Source organism: Falco peregrinus, chromosome W (assembly GCF_023634155.1).
Source record: "Falco peregrinus isolate bFalPer1 chromosome W, bFalPer1.pri, whole genome shotgun sequence".
NCBI lineage: Eukaryota > Metazoa > Chordata > Aves > Falconiformes > Falconidae > Falco > Falco peregrinus.
In genome coordinates, this window is record NC_073743.1 from 24,756,077 (window position 1) to 24,779,346 (window position 23,270).

The window sequence follows — 23,270 nt, forward strand, 5'->3', positions numbered from 1 at the left end:
TGTATCAAAAGAGAAGTACCCTCCCCCTCCAATTCAGAATATATTGTTCTTACTTTCTACTTAACCCTATGAATTAAAGAAATGGCTTACTGTAATTTATAAATGGATCATTAACGATTTTAGCTACCTCAGGCCATGACCAACTTCAAACCTTGCCCTCATATGTTTTATTTAAATTATCTGAAGGAGAAAGGCACATCATTATGAAAAAATAAAATCATGGGACAGGGAACTTCAAAGAAAGACCTTGGATTAAGTTTCCTTAATCTTAGGAAATGTGTAATCTAGAGACTAACCCCAAAACCTTGATATTTTTAAGGCGGAAAGAGTAAATAATCCAATGCAGTTCCCCAGAGAGTGCTTAGTCTTAAAGGAAGGTAAACACATGAAGAGATTTTCATTTTTCCAGGCCTAAGAAGAGAGGCTGAAAGAATGAGTCCCAGGAAGAAGGACTTTTTGGAAAGCACATGAATATCCTTACTTGACAATGGGAACTTCTCAAAAGATGGAAAAAAAGTGCCCCAAAAATACATCAAGGTATTTAGATACATTCAAGAAAAGTCAAAGGGTCCAAAGGCAGGAAAGCCCTAAACTTGACCAGGATTTTGATTTTATATATATTTATGAAGAAGCAATGTAGTGAAGTCTAAAGAGAGGCACTATATAAAATGTCAAGAAAAAGCCATCTTAAGCTTTGGTTCCTTATTTTACTGCAACTCCAAACATGTAGTAGAAGATACAGTGCTGCTGGACATAAACTCTTTGCTGTCAATACTGTTTGCCACCACCAGAGAGGTTCATCAATACTTGGAAAGCAAACTAAGCAGTAGTTCTCAATCTCCACTGCCATGTTAGTCATGGCTTTATTTGGATTGACAGAAGGGGGGGCAGGCAGACAGAACAGGAGAGCAAGAACGTGTGAGAGCATGCCAAGAGGGAGGGAGAGAGGCAGAAAGGGAGCCCACAGGTGACAGAAGGAAGGAGAAAGGCAGTGTCCTGGTTTAATCCCAGCTGGCAACTAAGTACCATGCAGCCACTCCTCACTGCTCACTCCCCACCCACCACAGAGGGATGGGGAAAAGAATCGGGAAAAGGTAAAACTCAAGGCTTGAGATAAGAACAATTTAATAATTGAAATAAAATAAAATAACAACAACAAATGTAATGAAAAGGAGAGAGAATGGGAGAGGAAGAAAATCCAAAGGGGTAGGGGAAAAAAAAACAAGTGATGCACAATATAATTGCTTACCAGTCCCTGAGCAGTGATCAGCAGGCCCTGGACAACTTCCCCCAGTTTATATACTCAGCATGACTGTTCCATGGCTAGTCCAGGTCAGCTGTCCTGGCTGTGTGCCCTCCCCATTTCCCATGCCCCTCCAGCCTTCTTGCAGGCAGGGCCTGAAAAACTGAAAAGTCCTTGACTTAGTATAAACATTACTTAGCAACAACTAAAAACATAAGTGTGTTATCAATATTGTTCTCAACCAAATCCAAAACACAGCACTGTACCAGCTACTAAGAAGAAAATTAACTCTATCCCAGCCAAAACCAGGACAGTAAGGAAGAGGGAATTATTTATGGAATACCAAAGGGAAACAAGACAATATGATGCAACTCAGGATTCCACTCATGTACTACAAATAAACCATTTAAAAAACAGTAAAACAACATAAATTACTATGTCACAGAGACAAAAGACAAAAGCTGGCTTTCAGCCAGCTTCGAATTATTGAACATAATCTGAAGACTCACCTAATCTCTTGGTAGTACGTGAGAAACAAAAAGGCAGAATTATATATTCTAAGTAGCACATCTAATATCCATTTATATTCTGTGCAGTTGATACCCACTTATTTGAGTGATATAGGTTGAACACACACTTGGTGTTAGGCTCTGTGTGAAAAACAAGCTAAGTGAGCATCTTTACCATGAAGAGTCTTACTTCAACTAATTAGACAGAAGCACAGACTGGTGAACTGGACTGGCTCCAGATCACACAGTTGGTCCCTGGCAGAGCCAGAAACTGAATGTGGGCTTCCAGATTCCAGCCCCTCCCTGTTACACCACTTAACCTTTTTGTGCCTGGATCTCTAAAATCCCAACATTAAATTATTGCAACAATTACAAATAGAAGCTTCTGTAGCATACTAGAAGTTTACAGTTTAGCAGCAGGTAGTTAAATCATACACTACACACAAGGTAACAACTTTTGTTCTTTGTGGGTTTTGGCTTGGTTTTTTTTAATGCAGTTGCCATTTTCAGTGTGTTGTACAGAATCCAGGACTTCTGCTAAAGAATTTAGGCCAACTCAACCAAATGTCTGCAGAGCCTAGAATTAGAGCCCATGGGGGATGGGGAAGATGGAAAAGGGATAGACAATTTTAAAAGGGAGTTTTATAATGGGGATGGGGGAAAGAGTTTTCTTACCAAGGACTGACAACTAGTAACAAATGCAAAACATTGTAGGGTCTGGGAGGCTTTTCTCTCAAAACCATTGTACCCAAACTGCTCCCCACCCTTTTGTTCTTTAGGAGTTGGCTTTTGGGGTTTTTTTAGTTTTGTTTTTGTGTTGGTGAGGTTGTGGTACTTTTCTTCTTTCTTTTTTTTTAAATTCATAGGAATACCCTACATATTCTGGGAAACTTATGAAGCAAATTCTCCTGGAAGCTATGCCCTTGCATATAGAGGACAGGACAAACAAGGTAATTGGGAACAGTCATGCCGGCCTACCTGATTGCCTTCTATTATAAAATGATTGGCTTGGTGGAGGAAGGGAGAGTAGTGGATGTTATCTTGATTACAGCACCTACATCAGGAGCTGCAGAAAACAGCATGAAGAATGCCTGACAATCATGTGGCTTTACTGCTTTTTCAGCTCTTGCTGAGAGGTCTCACACTCTTTACAAACTGGTATCCAGTGGTGCAGAAGCATTACATTTCTTCCTCTTTTGTTTTGAAGAACAAGACTCTTCATTTTTCATTGTCCATTGCTCTGAACTCAGTAATGGGTATAACTGTGTTCAGTCAAGATATCACATCTGTGCATGTATGCTATGTCTGGATCTTCAGAAAGGCAGCCTGATATTTTATTTTTAAACTTAAGCTCCTGTTGCAAAGCTCCACTCCTGAAGGTTGCAAAATGGTAGAGTATCCAGAGGAAAAAGAAAGCCACACAAGCCAACGCCACCAAGCAGATCAAGAACAAAATTATCTCCTAAACATTTCTTCCCCTCAAAAATATGAGGTCACCAAAAGATTAAGCCATGAGTATCATTCCATCCTCTTGCTCCTCTACCTTATTAGCTGCAAAATTATTACAAGTCTTGGTAACTGATATGCTTTGAAAGATTTCTCCAATTTTTATTTCTGGAAATATAATGGAGCTCTGCTAGTTAAAGTCAGATCCTCAGGCTGGGGTAAAGTGGCACAGTATTTATTAGAGCCTTTTATTGTCAAGTGGAGGATTAAAATAGGAAAAAGTTGTTCCTTACCTCAAAGTAGAATCTGCAATGGATCTCAGAAGGTCTCAGAAACTGAAGGAGGCAGAACCAGACCTGTTAATCATAGTACTGATGCTAAGTTAACCCTCTTTGAAGAACCTGCCTTTCAAATGTGTTCCAAAGCTGACAGACTAGCTTGTATCATATACCTGTAGCCATCTGCAGCACAAGAACATTTTGGCAATGAAGCTTTGCTGTCAAAAAAAGGAAAGAGTTTCCTTTTCAGCTGAGCACATGGAGATGTTTGTAGACTTGCATACTAGAAGGAAACATTAAAAACAAGAGATTCCTTTACAACTTCTCTCTGGAAGTAGGGATTTTATAAGAAGTATTGGAGAGAAGCAGGGAGACAACAGGTTGAAAAGTAGTTTTTACTTCCTTACCTTAACCTTATTCTGCATTTCACAATGGAAGACAGCCATTGATCCAAGCATTACTCATGAATTAAAATAATCACTCATTCAAACCAAGACAGACAAAGAAAACTCAGACCTCTTCCCCTTTCTTCATTCCTGAATTCCTTTGTTCTCCTATTTCCAACTCCTCCAATTAGACTACTGCAATACAACATTCCAAATCCTGAAAACAATTTCCCAAAATTGAAACTATGAGTTAAAAACCAAAAATATTTCGTCAATTCAAGAATCATAACCCTCTTTCCTCCTACTGAGGTAATTGCTTTATAAAAAGGAAAATATAGATACGCATTCACATGCACATACATATGCAAACACACTAAGTGAAGCTTTTACTACAGCATGAACTCCAGAACCATGCTAATGTATCATTTGTCTCAGTAACAGACTTGATTGCACAACAGCTGCTAAAAAAAAAAAAAAAACAAAAAAGCCCACATCAAAAAAAACACACCAAAACTGAAAAAACAGAGATGATCTGAAGACCCAACCAACTCACATTCAAAGCCCTTGATTAGTAGGAACAGCAGATAAAACAGTCCCTACATTTCCTACATATCTTTCATAACAGACAAAAGTATCAGACTTTGAGAGATGTCTGACAGAAAAGCGAAACACATTAGAACTGACAGGTCTTTTAGATATCTGTAAAATGTTCTGATAATAGAAGTGATTTTTTTAATATGCATATACTTTTTTTTTTTTTAAAGAGTTTGGTCTCTCCAGGAAATTGACATGTTGTTGAATTCTACTTGAGTTTTTAATGCAACAATTACCTATAACTGAAGGATCAAAATCTCTAGTTCAGAACAGAACTACTCAGTTCTACTTGGGAAGAAGGGAGGGGTGGGGGGAAGGTGTTTTAAGATTCTGGGGTTTTTTTCTCATTACCCTAACTCTGATTTGATTGGCAATAAATTAACTTCTCCAAGTCAAGACTGTTTTGCCCGTGATGGTAATTGCTGAGTACTCACCCTGTCCTTATCTCGATCCATGAGACTTTCATTATATTTTCTCCCCCCTGTCCAGCTGAGGAGGGGAGTGATAGACCACCTTTCATGGGCACCTGGCATCCAGCCAGGGTAAACCCACCACAAGTTCCTAGCTGTCAAAGCAAGACTGAAGTTCAGGATAACCAAAGTGTTTGATTGCAGACTCCTGAGGAAACCTGAAGTCTCTTCTATTTGGGGGATTACTGTCCTTGGAAACAACAATCTGAAAGGCTACAGTAGTGCTGCTAAGACTACCAATACCCTGTTCTATTTCTTATTTCCATAATGAAACTGAGAAAACAAAAAAGCACATAAATCCATGCAGAAGGCAGCTTTCACTAACCATGTTAATAGATTCTACTTTGAGACCAAAACACAAATCATTTCTATAGGTTTGAGCCTACATGGGGAGGTAGAGAAATAATCAGATTTCATAAAACAGATACCATAAGCCTGCAGTTAGCCTAATTTCGTTCAACTTTGATATAGAATTATAGAATGGTTTGGGTCGGAAGAGACCTTTAGAAGTCATCCAGCTCAACCCCCTTGTCTTGGGCAGGGACATCTTTCACTAGATCAGGTTGCTCAAAGCCCCATCCAACTCAACCTTGAACACATCCAATGATGAGGAATCTACAACTTCTCTGGGCAAGCTGTTTCAGAAATTTCTTTATGTCCAATCTAAATCTACCCTCTTTCAAGTTTAAAACCATTGCACTTTATCCTGTCACTACAGGCCTTGGTAAAAAGTCTCCACCTTTCTTATAAGCCCCCTTTAAGTACTGAAAAGCTGCTATAAGGTCTACCTGGACTCTTCTCGAGGCTGAACCTATGGTAGAATGAAGCTGGGCTAATTAGCATTGATAATTTACAACTGTGGGTTGGCTTCAGGGGCGGCAAGTTGGCCGATGTAGATAAGGTGTAGGTGTGGCTGGTTCTGTTAAGTGGTTGAGAGCCAATGAAGAGAGAGTAGCTGAGGAAGAAGTAGGAGAGATGAAGAAGCAAGAGGAGAGAGAACACATGCCCTGGATGAGAAGAGACTAGGAGAAGACAGCAGAGGGACTGTATGAAGAGTATGCTGGTATGAGGTGGTAAAAAGACCTTGTTGCAGCTTGATAGTTTGGAGAGTGCTGTGACAATTGGTGTCCTATGTGGGGACCCTCAGATTATGAGACTGAGTGTTATAAGCAGTGACAGTGGTGATTAGCTGTGCCAGGGCATGTTTGAAACAGTAATGGCAGTGACCTAATGTAGCAGAGGCAGGCAGGGATAGCCTGCGATCCAGATCATGTTGAGATAGGTGGGAAGAACCTGAGGATCCAGATCGGACACTGGTAAAGGTGAGCAGTTGGGATCAAAGAGGGGGAAGCCTGACTGCTATGGAGTTAAAAGACTGAGGGTAATGGGCAAAAGTGGCAGAGTACGTGGCCAGATGTGGCAGCAGCCTGCAGCAGCGGTGGGTCCAGAGTGGGTCTGGCTAGACAGTGATGATGGCTGTGCTGGGGGAAGGTACGGGAGCAGTGTGGTGCTGTGAGCGTCTCCCGCTGCTGCTGCTTGGCCTAGTGGTATTCCTGTCTGTGTCTATGTGCTTGTTGAAGGTGTCTCCAGTTGAAGAAGAAATGGGCAACCACAAAGATGTTAAGTTTTTCAGGACACAGAATGATGTTAGTGCTGTATTGCAGATCTGCTGCTGCTGAAAGCTCACTTGGGTTACTGTCCAGTATGATCCAAGAAGTGAAAGGACAAGGCACTATAAGTTCATCAGAACTGCCCTCTGAAGAAATCAAAATCCCAGATGCTAAGAAAGTAGATAAGAAGAAAGGTGATCAACCTGCAGAAGATGAAAAGCCCAAGATAAAGGTGAAGAAGGAATATGAGTTCAGGGACAAAGTTGTCTGAACTGTATGAAAAGTTTTTGTAAAAAGTTTGTGATGGTTGGTAAAAACATGAGATATGAAATGTTAAAAATTTGTAGAGGAGTTACAGGACTGTATGAAAAAATTATTTGTAAAAAGGTTGTAATGATTGTTAAACACTTTTTTAAAAAAGGGGAAGTGTAGTGGAATGAAGCTGGGCTAATTAGCATTGCTAATATACAATTGGGTTGGCTGATGTAGATAACAGAACCAGCCACACCTGCACCTTAAGTGGTTGAGAGCCAATGAAGAGAGAGCAGCTGATGAAGAAGCAAGAGGAGAAAGAACATATCCTCTGGATGAGGAGAGACTAGGAGAAGGCAGCAGAGGGACTGGTATGAAGAGTATGCTGTTAAGATAGTAAAAGACCTTTTCGCAGCCGGCTAGTTTGGAGAGTGCTGTGACAGAACCATCCCAACTCTCTCAGCCTTTCTTCATAGGAGAGATGTTCCATCCCTCTGATCATTTTCACAGCCCTCCTTTAGACCCATTCGAACTGGTCCATGTTTTTCCTTGTACTGTGGGCCCCAGAGCTGGATGCAGTACTCCAGGTGGGGTTTCACAAGAGCGGAGTAGAGGGGGAGAATCGCCTCTCTCGATCCACTAGCCACACTTGGCTTTCTGGCCTGCAAATGCACAGTGCCAGCTCATGTCCAATTTCTCATCCACCAATAGCCCCAACTCCTTCTCTGCAGGGCTGCTCTCCATCCATTCATCTCCCAGTCAGTAATGATACTGGCAATTGCCCTGACCATGGTGCAGGACCTTGCATTTGGCCTTGTTGAACTTAAAAAAGTTCATGTGCCCATTTCTCAAGCCTGTCAAAGTCCCTCTGGATGGCATCCCTTCCCTCTAGCATATCAGCTGCACCACTCAGCTTGGTATCATCTGCAAACTTGCTGAGTGTGCACTCAATACCACTATGCCATTGATGAGGATATTAAATAGTGCTGGTCCCAGTACAAATCCCTGAGGGATACCACTCACCACTGGTTTCCACTTGGGCATCGAGCCATTGACTGTAACTTTGGACACAGCCATCCAGCCAATTTCTCTGGGTAGGAAAACCTTGCTCACTAGAGTAGTAGATGGCATTTAGTATGTTTTTGGTGAAGCTCAATTGCCTACTTAGACCTCTCACTCCACAAATATTAAGGCATTTCCACCATCTATTCTTTGAGACAAGTTATCCCTGACCTGAAATGGGATATGGGGAGTGGTGGTGTAAAGATCATCTTTCCCAATGTTCACTGTCTACAGCTAGACAGCTGTCCATGTCTAACCTAATGTTAATAGTCTAAACTATTAGGCATTGTGGTAGGTTGACCTTGACTAGCTGCCAGGTGCTCACCAAGCTACTCTATCACTCCACTTGGGGAGGGGGAGTGCAGGAGTGGGCTGGAAACTAGGACCATGTGTGGCAATCAGTTAGCTGAGGGGAATGTGCTCGAGCTTGTCTAGACAACAATTAACATGATACAGAGCATAGGGGAGTGGGGGGACAGATGATGCCAAGGAAAGATAACACCTTGCTGTTAATTGATGGTAGTTAACCACCAATCAGGGATTGCCTAGTATGAGATGCTTAGATCAAAAGAACCAATCTGTTTAAAATGTGCAGCTTCTGAAAATATATATGAACTCATGTTTCTGTACAATAAATTGACATCTTGCTTGCATCAAGCTATGTTCCATCTCTTCATTCACTGCAGGGGAGGGGAGGGGGATGATAAGATGAAAAACAAACTCATGGCTTGAGATAAAGGCAGTTTAATAAAGAAAAGCAAAGGCCACAGACAGTAGCAAAGGAAAAAAGATGTTATTCTCTACTTCCCATCAGCAGGTGATGTCCAGCCACTTGCTGGGAAGCAGAGCCTCAAGTACACATAGCAGTTGCTTTGGAAAACAAATGCTTTAATAGCCAACATTGTCATCATGTCCCCCCTTTCTCTTAGCTTCTATTGCAGAGTACAATATGGTATGGTATATCTCTTTGGTCAGTTTGGGTCAGCTATCCTGGCTGTGTCCCCTCCTGGCCTCTTGCCCATTCCCAGCCTACTGGCCTGGGGGTGGGGGGTGGGCTCTGTGAAAAGATGCCAGAAGCTGCCCCCATGTTGTACAGAGCTAGTTCCAGCTGACTCCAAGATGGACTTGCCACTGCCCAAAGCTGAGACAATCAACAACGGTGGTAGCACCTCTGGGATAACATATTTAAGAAGGGGGGAAATCTGCTGTGCAACAGCAGCAGGGAGAGAGGAGTGAGAATATGTGAGAAACAACTCCGCAGACATCAAGGTCAGGGAAGAAGGAGAGGGAGGAGGTGCTCCAAGCACTGGAGCAGAGATTCCCCTGCAACCCATAGTGAAGCAAGTGGTCCCCTTGCAGCCCATGGAGGTCCACAGTGAAGCAGATATCCTCCTACAGCCAGTGGAGGGCCCCATGCCAGAGGAGGTGGATGCCCGAAGGAGGCTGTGACCCCATAGGCAGATTGCACTGGAGCAGGCTTCTGGGGCAGGACCTGTAGCCCCATGGAGAGGAGCCCAGGCTGGAGCAGGTTTGCTGGCAGGACCTGTGACCCCATGGGGGACCCATGCTGGAGCAGTCTCTTCCTGAAGGACTGCACCCTATGGAAGGAAGCCATGCTGGAGCAGTTCATGAAGAACTGCAGCCTGTGGGAAGGGCCCACATTGGAGAAGTTTGTGAACTATCTCCTGTAGGTGGGACCCCACACTGGAACAGAAGAAAAACGTGAGGAGGAAGAAGTGGCAGAAACATATAATGAACCGACTGCAAGCCCCATTCCCTGTCCCCCACATGGGGGAGGAGGTAGAGAAACCTGGAGTACAGTTGAGCCCAGGAAGAAGGGAGGGGTGGAGGGAAGGTGTTTTTAAGATTTGCTTTTATATCTCATTATCCTCCTCCATTATTAATTAGCAATAAATTAAATTCATTTCTCCAAGATTACTCTGTTTCACCCGTGACTGTAACTGCTGAGTACTCTCCCTGTGTCCTGGTTTCAGCTGGGATAGAGTTAATTTTCTTAGTAGCTAGTACAGTGCTGTGTTTTGGCTATAGTTATGTCTGTGCTGCAGCAGGTATGCCTCTGAAGGAATTGTGGCCCAAGGACAAGTCCATGCTGGAGAAGGTACACCTTGAAGCATCAGTGGCTGTGCGTGAGGTCATGCTGGAGCACCTCAAAGCGTGTGGCCATGGATAAGCCCACTACAGAGCAGGTACAGCCCTGGAGGCAGCCAGGGATAAGGCCAGGCTGGAGATGATTTACTTCTGAAGGGACTGTGGCTGTGGGTAAGGCCACGTAGGAGCAGGTCTATATGGTCATGGCCCATGGAAGAGGCCATGTGGGAACAGGTGCACCTCAAAGTGACTGTATCAGTGGATGAGTCTATACCGCAGCAGGTATACCTCTGGAGAGACTGTGGCTTGTAGCCGACACTCCACTTGGAGCAGGTACAACCCTAAGGGACTGCAGTCTGTGGGTAAATCCAAGCCGGAGCAGGGGCAAGGGGTGGAGTTCATTGCAATGTTAAACCCTACAGACTGGTCCAAAGGGTCCAGGGGTGGAGACTGTAATGGATATACCTTTAAAATTCTTGTAACCCATGATTTGAGTTTCATGTTATAGGAAAGACTATAGCAGCAACCACCTGAACCATTGGAGGACAAGCCTTGCAAGAAGCAGTGCAAGTGCAGCAGTGACCCAACCTGAGCTGGCTTTGATGCCCAATAACCCCATACAACACACAACCTCTCTTCTACTGAGTGACCACCATAAGAGATCATTTTCATGGACTAAATGAACTCAATGGACATTTTGTGGACATTTTATAGACATTTTTACAGGGGTGGTGCATAGACTAGGGGAGTGATGTCAGTGTATTATGTCAAAGGATGGGAAGGGTGATGGTGGTTAATGAGGTGGTATCGTAAACTGTGGCATGACATAAATGGTATGGAATACTGTCCTGGTTTCAGCTGGGATAGAGTTAAATTTCTTCTTAGTAGTTAGTACAGTGCTGTGGTTTGGCTATGATGTGAGAACAATGTTGATAGGACACTGATGTTTTTAGTTGTTGCTGGGTGTTGTTTATACTGAATCAAGGACTTTTCAGTTCCTTGGGCCCTGCCAGTCAGAGGGCTGGAGGGGCACAGGACACTGAGAGGGGACACAGCCAGGACAGGTGACCCAAGCTAGCCAAAGAGGTATTCCATACCATATGACATCACGTTGAGTATATAAACTGGGGGAAGAAGAAGGAAGGGGGTGACATGTGGCATTATGGCATTTGTCTTCCCAAATAACTGTTATGCATGATGGAGCCCTGCTTTCCTGGAGATGGCTGAACACCTGCCTGCCCGTGGGAAGTAGTAAATGAATTCCTTGTTTTGCTTTTCTTGCGTACGCAGCTTTTGCTTTACCCTTTATTCTCTGCCTTTCCTTTTTGTTATTATTATTATTGTTATTATTGTTGTTCTTACCTTTTAATTCTGTTTAAATTATTAAATTGTTCTTATCTCAAACCCTTGAGTTTTACATTCCTTTTCCGATTCTCCTCCCCATCCCTCTGAGTGAGGGGGAGTGAGCTGCATGGTGCTTGGTTGCCAGCCGGGATTAAACCACGACAAGCTCTTAGGAGCATATGAAGACAGTCATACTTTTGCAGAGCTATCAAAGAATAGCATTTAAGATGAGGATTCATTCAAGGGGAGCTACAATATTATTCTTTTAAAATCCTGCCAAATAGGCAACAAATTGCAACAGTTCTGGTTAGGAAGTCCAGCTCTGGCATGCCTGCCACAGAGTAAGTTCTAGTATACTAGAGCTTCCCAAGCTTAAAGTATAGGAAGATATCCCTGAACTTGGGGGGAAAAGCAACCCCACCCGCTGCCACCACTATGTACCACCAAGTTGACAGAAGACCAATCACTGGATTTTTAAGACTTAAAGAGTTGGGAGAGAGAGACCTAGGAAGTTTATTTATGAACTCTTCCTCTGCAAATTTAGACACTCCAGTATTTGGCTCATAAAAACTGGTGCCATGGTTAATTTAGCTTTAATCAAATAGAAAAAAAAATATTCAAGTAATAGGACATTCCTGCTAAGAAGAAAGCAGATGCAACTGCAACGTTTATATGGTTTCTTAGTAATTACATAATTATAAAGTTTATGCAGTATTACTTGTGGAATTTCATACTATTCTTTCTTTCATAAATGCAGTGCAAGATTCTTAAATTATTACAGCTTTTGAGCAAACTATCTCTATGCTAAAGCCATAAGGCTCTACAATGAAACTTCATCTGAAGCTCAGGACTTCCACATGACTGAACACTTATTCCTCCATATTTGGAGAGCAAAAGATTTGGGTTTGGAAGTGAAAGAATTACCTAGTGCATTAGCACCCATTGTCTCTTTACAAATGAACTACAACCATGCCCTCACACAGCCACAAACTACTTACAAGTGTTACTTGTTAAAAACAAATAACACCTCAATACATAAGATTATTTCCAAATGCCTCACTGAAAACTTCAAGATAGTCAATCCATGTAGCTAAGAACCTGATCCTCTGAATGTTTACTCACATGATTGATTGCAGTAAAACTCACAATTAAATCACAGGGACTATTCACAGAAATAACTTCTTGCAGGATAAAGGCTTCGGCCCCTATCGTTATTATCTGACAGATGTACTATGGTAACAAGAGTATACAATAGTAGCTCAGATCTGACCTAATAAAAAGTCTTTGTTTATGATCCGAACAGTGGTAGTAAGAATTTAATAAAGCATATGCACTTGCACACAAAACAAAATCCCAGAAGCATAAGAGTCCTGTAGAGGTTGCAGTTTCACTGCAAAAGAAAATAGGAAGTCAATTCATATAAAATCTAATCATAATAAAACTCTGCTCCTCATGGCTACCACTACCCTGCAGTGTCTCCAAAGCAGTACTGGATTCACTGTTCAGTTTGTTGCAACCACACATTTATTAAACAAGGTTTCCTCATCCTAAAGTTCCCAATCTCTGCAGAGCTGGGTTCTCAAACATGTTCAAACAAGCATTAGAGCACTACTACTATTCAGTTCCCTCTGCTGTGTTGGCCTACTGAGCTGACATCACTCAAGTAATTAAGCCAATGTCAGAGGCTCAGTTTGACCTTTGGTATGTTTCTCTCTAGTTGTTAGAGATGTAATTAAGCATAATTAGATAAGTTATGAAAAGAAAAAAGCATAATTGGCAGAAATAGTAAAGTTAAGCTTATACAATAATATCTGCCCAATGACTTGTTACACCAATCAACAAGCAACAGCTCAGAGTGGCACACCAACCAATAAAAAAAATCAGATTAACTGGAAGATGCTGTCCACCTCATGAAACTCATCTACCTCAACCTGAAGGGAAGCAGCACATCTCTACCTTCTGGGATGCCTGACTCTGGAGGCCCTCCAGTGACACTTGGAACCAAGCTCATACAGCCATAACTGACATGCTCAGCACCCTGCTCTTTCCACCTACTGACAATTGCCACTCCTGTTAGCAAGGAAAGGGGAAACAGAGATAACACTTCAGAGCTACAGAAAAGTGGTTATTTGCATTATTAATCATTCTTTCACAGAGGCAATAAATATCCAAACTCCTTCACACGGATCCAATTGCTGAGTAGAAATTAATACATGCATTTAGTCTGTTCTGACCTAAACCACAACACCCACGTGGCTAACTTCTGACATGAAAAGAGGTCACAAATCAACCTCTTAGCATCCCTTAGGCAATTTCAAGAAAAAAAAAATACTTTTTTTTTTTAATTTAACCATTATTAGAAACATCACTTGGACATTAATTTCTCTCCAATTTGGAAGTGAACAGATCAGCAGGCATTGCTGTCAGACCATAAGCAGGCTGCTTATTTCACCTGTAAAGAGGTTTACTCTGCTGCATGTCAAGGTAGCAAGTATAGAAATAGACAGCATGACATTTTACCTCCATCCATCTTAAAAAACAAACCCTACTCTGAGAAAACGTTCACACCCTAAGTTACTACCTCATCATATGACTGGACTTCACTGCCACGAGACAGAAAAAAATCACTACATGGTAACATCGTCTATCCTTCAAACACATTAAAAACAGATTGTTCACCCCCTTGAGATCTTTGCAGCTTATCTGATCTTACAGTACATTAACAAACCTAAGTAGACATGAATTCTTAAAATAAATACAGATACAACCAGAATACCAGCAATTAAATTATACTAACATAAACCACTGAAGTGATATTGGTGAACTTGTGGAAGCACTGAAGAATGATGGAGGACAACCAGCATTTCATATCGATTTGCAAGAAAACACCATATGCGAGGTTTGGTCAATCTACCTGTCACAGAACCATAGAATGGTTGAGGTTGGAAGCAACCTGTGGAGATCATCTAGTTCAACCCCTCTACTCAAAGCAGGGTCAGCTAAAGCAGGTTTCTCAGGGCCATGTCCAGTCAGGTTTTTAATATTTCTAAAGGTGAAGACTCCACGACCTTTCTGGGCAACCTCTTCCAATGTTTGACCAACATCCTACACCAAGCAACTTCTGACTTAAAGCTTTGTCTTGAATGACATTTTCCAGTTATGACATCAACAGTTTTAACATGATTCCTTGGAAGCATAGCAAATGGAAAATCTTGTATCCCCCCTCCAGGGTGTTAGTCTCTTAGGTAATTTGTCAGAGACCCTTAAAACCCAATTATGAAGATTCACATGGCCACAATTCCAGCTGAATCTGAAAGGACCTGAATAATTCAAATTTAAGTTCAAATAAGTAAATATTCAGATGTCACTAAGTTCTGGACAGAAGCAATCTGCCCAACACAACACAAGTCATCTTTGGAAACGATAGAGAAATATCCATAGCTGATTTACAGCATAGACCACAAGATCATCACTCTAAGCAGTCTCACAAGTTTAGCCTGGACTGGAACATCCACTTTGTTCAAATAAAGGAGGAATAAACTGTTAGCCAACCACTGAGTTAATTGACCATACCAGTCACTCTAGAACTTCTGCCTAGTGCAAGTCAGAAAATATGGAATTAAATTAACAAGAGGAAGAATACAGAAAAGAAAAAAAATACTTGCTTTTTCTTTAGCTTCATCACCAGACAACTGAAATGGCATCTGCAAATGTCATCTGACTGCAGTGAGCCTGTTACTAATGATTCTTTTCCCAGCTTAACATTAAATTAAAATGTTCAGCAGACCAACCATCTTTTAAGTAATTAAAAGGTAAATACACCACCCTGCATGTCAAACTACTCACTCTTGACCTGAATCTACAAGCACATACAGCCTTCCCTTAGCATTTTCCTTTTTTTAATAAATAAGCTACAGAAAAGAACACATACTTGCTGCTGTAATATACATTTCACTATCTCCTTCCTCCATCCTCCTTTCTTTTGCCAACAGAGATCAGGGAGCAATTTGCAGAAGAAACAGTTGTTACTTATCACAGGAGGCCCAAAGACACATCTTTAATCATGGCAACTGATTGTGTTCCAGCATCTACTTCCCAGCAAGCACTACTATCCTATGATGCTTTCTTCCCATGATTACTGGTATCATCCCAAAGCAAAACTATTTGAACCCTAAGAATTATTATCATCAGTAAAGACTTTGCTCATTGAACCAGGGCAATGAAGCCCTTATTGTCCACAAGACCATGGAAATAGTTAACACCTGATTCCATTTTCAGTACCTTTCAATACAAAATCTTCTCTTTCATATTATCAGGAGCATATTGAAATCTGTCTTTATCATTCTTTGTAATATCTGCTTTGTTTTCTCTTGCAAAATCATTCACCTGCCTTTCTATCCCATGCAATCACTATTAACAGCAGGTTTCTGCCATATCTAACTATGCCATGCCTTATCCTAGTCATCTTTTTGCTGAAGAGTTTGGCCTATTTTCTATTTCTACTAATGCTGACCCAAACTGTTTGTCTTCCTTGAAAGACCTTTCCCACCTCTTCACTGAATAAACTTTTAGCCCCAGTCAATCTCTTAATATATTTATTCTAGAAACCAACTGCCTGTGATTACATCATGAAGACTACTCAAAAACAAAGAGGTTTCTAGATCAAAGTGAAACAGAAAGCATGGCTTTTATTGCTGTATCTAGGATTGATGTTCAGTTAACCATCACATCTCAAAAACTACTACAGAGCAAATACAACCGCCCATGGTGGGAGGATTTTTTTTCCAAAACATTACTTAAAGTTTCTTCAATAAGCAATTAGGCAAGAATATTTTAAAAAGTACTGCAATAATTAGACACTACCATCTCAAGTTGAACAAACTACTACACAAACAATAAAGCACTCTTGCTAAACACAGAAAAATTTAAAATCACATATAAGCCTGAGTGTTTCAAATAGATTAAACTGGAAACAGAGAATCCTTTCTCCATCTCAAACACCCTCTTTCAAACCCCTTCCGAGTTGAGTTTGTACTGTGACATCTGGGATAGCTTCATAAAACTAAAGACATGAGTAGCAGACTTGGAGTCCTTGCTACTGCTTCTAAAGTTAAAAAAAAGCAAACAACAAAACAGTACAAAATCCAAAATAATCTCACTTGACTCTTTACTTACTCATGTATTCAGCTTCTCAAACACAAGCTTAACAGGCAGAATAATACTTCCAAAGCTCAGGACATAAATGAAGACTGAATTATTCTTATAAATCAAATCCTCTCATTCAGAAACTTCTATTAAAGCATTTTCACTACAACTAACAAGATAGCTCAACTTACAATAATCATCTCACTTCCTCCCCCTTTTCTCCTTTCAGTACTGGCATACAAACCATGCTATTTTCTCTCTTTTCCTGTTCTCCTAGGTGTTCTGGAACATTTTCTTTTCAACAGTCAACAAGTTCGGAGGAGTACTAAGCTGACATTCAACTCATAATGTCAACTGCATCTGCCAGCATCATCACACCACCCTGAATAAAGAATTTGTAGCACCTCTGTGTGAGGAGTCGTCGTCATCTCCATGGCACTAGAGCAGATATTCACTGCAGCCCATGGAGGATCCATGCCAGAACAGATGGATACTTCGTGAAGGAACTGCAGCATATGGAGAACCCACACTGGAGCAGACTTTTTTCCTGAAGGACTGCAGCCTGTGGGAGAGCCCACACTGGAGCAGGAGCAAAGTACGAAAGGGAAGGAACAGCAGAGAGGAAATGTTATGTACTGACCCTAACCCTTGTGCTGCTGGTGGGGAGTAAAGGAGTCTGGAGTGAAGAAATGAAGGTAGACATGGGAAAGGGGGGAAGGAAAGGTGTATCTTTTTGTTTCTCACTACCCAAATTATTTTAATTGGCAATAACTTAAAATAATTTTCCCAAAATTGATTCGGTTTTGCCCATGACTGTAATTGGTAAGCAATCTCCTTGTCTATTTCTTGACCCACAAGCCTTCTCATCCTATTCTTCTCCTGTCCCACTAAGGAGGGGGAGCAAGTGAGCAGTTGGGTGGGTGTCTGGCCCTTAGCCAAGGCTAACCCACAACAAAGTGTTAAGCAAACCATTCAGTTCTGTCGCTAGCAGAATAGCTTTTATCCAGAACAAGTTTACAAAATGGACTATTTCAGTCCAATAGAGAGAATCTTCCATTTAAACGTTTATATGACTTCTTACTATGATGCACTGTAAGTACAAAACAACATCTAAAACAACAAAATAGCTAAGACACAAAAACATTTTACAACTTAATGTTCTTTGTAGACTGTTCCTGAACTGTCAAAAGAGGATCTCCTTCCTCTACAATATTTCAAGGTATTCTTTTCAATATTTCAGTGCATTGGGTTTTTTAAATTATACATCCATATTTTTTGCCTGCACATTTGGTTAGTGATGGTTTCATAATAGCACAAAGCTTGCTAATGAACATTACAGTTATTCACCAGTTTTACAGATTTAAGTCCTTCCCCTCCCCCCAGTTTCATACTACAAAGCACCGTTTTGCTTATTTGAGAAGTTATCTGCCAGAACACACAGAGAAAGTGTTACTGCAAATTAGAAGAGTGTCAAATAATATTGTAATTCTACAGGTTTTATTTGTAAACCAAAAACCATCAGAGGAATAGAGTTTTTATACTTGTTCCTGGGTGTTCTAAACTTTAAGAAATATCTGGGAGTTAAGTAACCTTCTTCAAACTGTAGCTTATACTATAATAAAATTGGAGTGCTCCCAATTTCCTTTGTAAGCCTAAAAATTCAACTTGTCCATTCCTTACAACCAAACGTATTCTACATATATGTTCAGACATCTGACAGATGTTACAGTTCCCATCCAATGTTTCTTAACTAGCTATCTTACAATCCACTCATGGCTTCCATCAATCTTCCTTTAAGTCAAAGGCCACAACACTATTAAATTTGATTCTGTCTTTAGTGATAACTAATAATAATTTAAAAAAAACAACCACCCCAACACTTCTGCTTGCAGTAGCTCTGTAGCTCTACTTCCCATCCATCACCCAATTATGTACTCATATTCTTCATATCTTAATCACCCATACACAACATTTTTTACTTTCCCTCACATATCAAAATATAACTTCAAATTGATGAAAGAAATAAATGTTAAATGCAACCTGTTAAATCTGACATTTCTCAACAATACAATTAATTACGAGTCTAATAGTAACATATAAGGAAATCAAATGTTTAAAGTACTCTTTTTTTAAGTGGTGATCTGTGGACTATTTCTAATGGGCCTAAAAAAGGTAATCAAGAATTTCAAGTTAATATACTATAGAATAAATTATGAATGCAAAGTTTCTAGAAGGGCTAGCACTGTGGAAAGTTTCTGAATGCCCACAAATCTAAAGCTATTACAAACCATTGGTTTGAACCAAAAAATTAATGTCCAATTGCAAGATTCATGAGTTAACGGTGACTAGCATTTTTCAGTACAATTTTTCCAATGTTCCTTTAGCTCACTGGTGTGTAAATTAAAAAAAAAAAAAAAAAAAAAAGGTTTCTTAGCCAGTCTTCTGGCAGCAAGGTAAACTTCAATTTCAGTCTGGGTACAATTACTGCAAGAAACATCATTAGCAGAAATTATGAGACTTAAATCTCTTTAGAGAACAATGAAGAGTACCATCATGGAAATGAAACCACATTGACCACAACTCAAACATTATATCAGTTGTGATGACCTTTGGTTTACTAGAGTGTCTGTCACCAGGTGCGAGGAATATATAGGCCCTCCCATAAAGACCTTAATCTTAAATCTCATTTGCTCTTGGATAACATTTCATGTTCAAGTGCAATGCATCTGTACATCACGTTATAGCACTAGTACTGAGTTGATCTCTCAAAATATGAGGCAATTCACAATACAAAATACATATCTAAGAATACTCTATACATAACAGAGAGGATGGGCATTTAGAATTTGACCTAAACCAACACAGTTCAGTGAGAAACTTTTAGTTTCCCTCACTAGGTGCTGATTTAGGTCCATACTAAGGTTGGCAAATTGCATCCATCACCATCACATCAGGAAAAAAGTTAATTTTTCCCCTCTTCACTCAGTCACAGTATAACATTAAATGTAGGTGAAATTATACATTCCACAGCCCACCTCACAAAGGACTTTATTTAAAAAATATGGAGATAACTACAGTGTCTCAGTAATTTGGGTGGCACATCTGCAACCAGAACTAAATAAATACATAACTGATAAAGCAATATATTTTCAAAGTACATTACATTATATACGGAACGGTTTCTTGCTAGATAAACTAAAACGAGCATTAATTTTAACCTTGCAGCAGCTGGAATTCTAAAGTTCATCACTAACCACTACCATCTTTCTATTCCTGGTGCATGCATAGAAGCATGGTTACTTGTATTCATTCACTGGTCTCTCTCATCCTGTCATTTCTGCCATACATCCATCCATATTTCACATTTCCTCTTGAGCTCTTCTGAGTATTCCATCTTATACTTTCCCTATGGAGTTGCACTTTAAGGTGCTCACACTAAAGCATTTAATTTGAAATTTTGAGGAACTGTATCTACTATGCAAACGATGTGCAAAATTATGATATTGGGGGGAAAAAAGGCCACCCATAAGACCACCCTAAACTATATCAGATGAAAAGGTAGGTTAAAAAAAAAAGACTGCCTGTTCAACTTCCATGACACAAAAGCTTCCAGCAACATCCCTGTTATGTTTTTTCAAAAAACATATAAGCATATTGTAAGATACCCAAAAAAGTTGGCACCATGAAAGTTGCCACCACACACACTGCAAGGAATTATACATTTTATGGTACTGAGAAGCTTCCTGAAAGCTTTCCAGTATTATAAATATGCAGCCTAGCGAGTGAAGGAGAATGTTCCATATTAAAGTACATCAAGATAAAGAAGGCTTTTGAGCATCAGAAGATAAAATGCCAAAACTCAGGCCATTGTCACCACACAGAAGGTATGAGATTGCACAATGTTCTCTGGAAGAACCTGAGCAGCCTCAGGCTACAAATACTTTTCTCCAAATTTTATGTGTATTACACAAACACACGCTATTTCTTTACCTAACTGATCAAACCCTTAAATCCTAATAACTTTAACCAAAGCAAAATATATAGAAAAGTAACCTCAACACGAAACGTAAGTTAAAAACAACAAAATAAAAGTTTTTTCCTCTATGTGAAGGACAATCCAGGCAATTTCCTCCAGTTCTCATTTCCTGATAGCATGAAACCAGAAAGAATACCCATCACAGTCCTGCATATTGAAAAACTGAATAAATGGGGGAAGGGGGGGCTGTGCTGTGGAGAGATTGCTAGCAAAGCTTAAAAAAAATAAAAATTAAAAAACTGAGAGATCCATAACGTTAGGAGCACTTCCCATCTCAGCTTTGTCTACTGGAAGCCCGCTTGCTCTCCTCCATTTTCTAGTGGAGCTAGAGAACATGACATGGCTTACCTGACTCAGATCACAGCTCTCTGCCAAATTAGTCACTTCCTCTTATACATGCAAGCAAGCAGTTTCATGGGACACACATACACACACAGAGTCACACAAAAATAGCAGTAGAAAGCAACTCAAACTTGAAGATCTTTCTGTTTCCCAAACACTAGAAAACGAATGCAAAGCTCCCCCACCCCTTGGCGGCGGCCGGGGAAGTGAGGAATCTTAACAGATCACATCTATAGGAAACTCCAGGATGATCTGTGCGTAGGACAGAAACCACAATGTTAAGGGGGGGAAGTTAACTTCAAAAGACATAAAAAGACCGTAGAACGCATGCATGCATAAGAGAGAAGCTTTGTGTTGTGGAGTCTAAACTGAAACCAAAGCAAACAGCTTACAAACGGAGGACAGGGAGATAAAGAAATTGAAAGAGGGGAAAAGAGAGGAAAAGCTGCTCCGGGTGATGGAGAAAGGCGCAGGAGAAAACTCCTTCCTTATCTGACTTAGAGACATCGGGGGACCGAACAAGAAGTGGGCTTCTTCCTTTCTTCCCTTCTCATCTCCCTCTCGAAAAAGGAGCAAAAGCGTGTGTAATGGCTTCAGCTCTCCAGCTGAACGCTATCATCCTCCTCCAAACAATGTCCTTCAAAGAAACCACTGCCCCTGCCCCCCCCGGCCACACACACACACAAAGACAGAACCAGAAGCCCTCACATCCCAATGTCGGGGGGAAATAAATATCTGTGTGAGGAACCAGCTTTGCAAGAGGGGAAGAGAAGGGGGGTACGAGGATAAAAACAGAAAGGTCACCCGATTGCCTGAGTCGTGCTAGCACGGAGCTTTTCTCGCCTCTGTGGCTATCCCATCTCCGATCCAAGTTCACACACACACAGAGCACCATCCAGACAGCGCGCGCGCGCAAATACCCCCCACCCCAAAAGCTCTGCTCGTATCTCACTTATGTCTCCATATCCCACTTTAATGTAAGAACAAAAATTAATTAACCGCTTTCCTCCTCCCACTACCAGCACCTCCTCCTTCATGCAAGAGACCTCTCTCAAACAAAACACGCCGCTTTTTTTTTTTTTTTTTTCTTTTTCCTTGCTTCTTCCCCCCACCCCACCCCCTTTTCCTTCTCTGGCCGAATGAATGGATTTCACAGAAACATGGTGGAAAAAAACGGCATGCACACACGAATGAGAGAATCTCTCATGCCAAACGAGAGATGAGTTTTATTTGCAAGAACTTACAGGAGCGTCCCGACGCCACTGCCACCTCTTTCTCTCTGTCTAGCTCTTGTTATTGCTGTGGAAGTTGCTTTGTGAGATTCGTGCTCCTGGGCAGGCAATAGAGGATCGCCATCTTTTCCCTGATTCCCCTCCCCCCCCCCCCCCTTCTTTCACTGGTTTGCTGCGGATGACCTGAGATATCCGTGTCTCACATTCTGTGTTTCTGAATAATGATCTACTAGGGGAAGAGAAAAAAAACAATCTCCTATCACAGAAAATGCAAGAGCACCAGGGGATGCAAGAATCTTTTCTAACAACAACGTGTAGGGAAAGAGGAGGAAAAAGAAAGAACACAGAAGAGGAAAGAGCAAGAATAAAAAGGAGGAAGGAAATGGGAGAGGAGGGAAGAAAGTAGGAAAACAAGGAAGAGATCTATGAGGCAGAGCAGACAGATGTAAGAGAAGATGGGAGATGTCGAAAATGAAGGAGATTAAAGGGAGAAAAATAGTAACAAAAAGTTAAGGTTTGGGGCACTGAGTCACTCACAGGTCAGGAAGGAGGAGAAGAAGGGGGAAAGGTCTGAAGAGCTTTCCCTTCCCAGCTGTTGCATTCTCAAACCTTCCTGCACAGGGGCGCAGCAGCTCCTGCAGTGCTGGGGGAGCTGCTCGGGAGGAGCACTATGCTAGGTAATAGCTCTCTTCCAGCCATAGCAAAAAATGGCTTCCCTAAGCAAGTTTTTTTTACCCTATAAAATGGGGTGGAGGCATAACAGGTACTGGAGGTTGCAAAACATAAAACCAGATCTACCATGTGGCCAGTTTTAAATTCCCCTTCCAACTTACATTTCATGTAAAGAAACTCACATTGTCCATTTCTGGCATGTATTTTGAAGTCTTCTCCCAGAAATAAAGACAGGGTCATCTCTTTTTTTTTATTCCTCATAAGCATGTAGAAGAATACTACCAAGCACCAAAAATATTTCCTAGATTTGTGAAATGTTTTGGCTGCAAAATAAAATAAGCAATCCTATTTAAAACAGCAAACCTTCCAACCCCAAATTTCTGCGCTTTTGTGACTGATCATTTAAAACCATGGAAAGTAACAATAAAGGTTCATAATGAAATGCTGTCATTGTGATGGAGGTAAAAAAGCAAAGACAAAGCTGCCTTAGTCTGAATTTTTATTTAGTGTTGCTTGCATTAATAATAATCATTGTCCTGA

The 23,270-nt window shown here is 40.9% G+C and overlaps 1 protein-coding gene across 1 annotated transcript in view; it reads right to left on the bottom strand.

The window, feature by feature from the left end:
* Positions 1 to 22,358, bottom strand: part of LOC129783134 (zinc finger protein 462-like) — a 105,036-nt gene extending 82,678 nt beyond the window's left edge. Inside the window, 1 exon segment of the mRNA XM_055792882.1 lies at positions 22,071 to 22,358. The gene's annotated coding sequence lies outside the window, so the exon portion shown is untranslated.
* Between the last annotated feature and the right edge of the window lie 912 nt (positions 22,359 to 23,270).